Source organism: Bison bison, unplaced genomic scaffold (assembly GCF_000754665.1).
Source record: "Bison bison bison isolate TAMUID 2011002044 unplaced genomic scaffold, Bison_UMD1.0 scf7180017864037, whole genome shotgun sequence".
In the NCBI taxonomy this organism is placed as follows: domain Eukaryota; kingdom Metazoa; phylum Chordata; class Mammalia; order Artiodactyla; family Bovidae; genus Bison; species Bison bison.
In genome coordinates, this window is record NW_011494609.1 from 6,865,399 (window position 1) to 6,865,686 (window position 288).

At 57.6% G+C, this 288-nt stretch overlaps 1 protein-coding gene across 1 annotated transcript in view; it reads left to right on the plus strand.

Moving 5' to 3' along the window:
* LOC104984922 (keratin-associated protein 10-8-like) overlaps positions 1–288 on the plus strand; it is a 24,886-nt gene that overhangs the window by 24,202 nt on the left and 396 nt on the right. The gene's annotated exons all lie outside the window — the stretch shown is intronic.

Here is a 288-nt window from a genome sequence, read left to right on the forward strand (position 1 = left end):
CTGTAGCCCACCAGGTTCCTCTGTCCATGGAATTCTCCAGGCAAGAATACTGGAGTGGGTTGCTATTCCCTTCTCCAGGGGATCTTCCTGACTCAGGGTTGGAACCTGGATCTCCTGCATTGCAGGCAGGTTCTTTACTGTCTGAGTTACTGGGGAAGCCCCAGCAGTAAGTGACTGAGACCCCAAAGGGCATTGGCCTGACCCCTCTGGGCAGGGTCACCATATGGGGCTCCTGCTTCTCCAGGAAGTCTGCCTGCTCAAGCCCTGGCCCGCAGCTGGTCCCCTGCA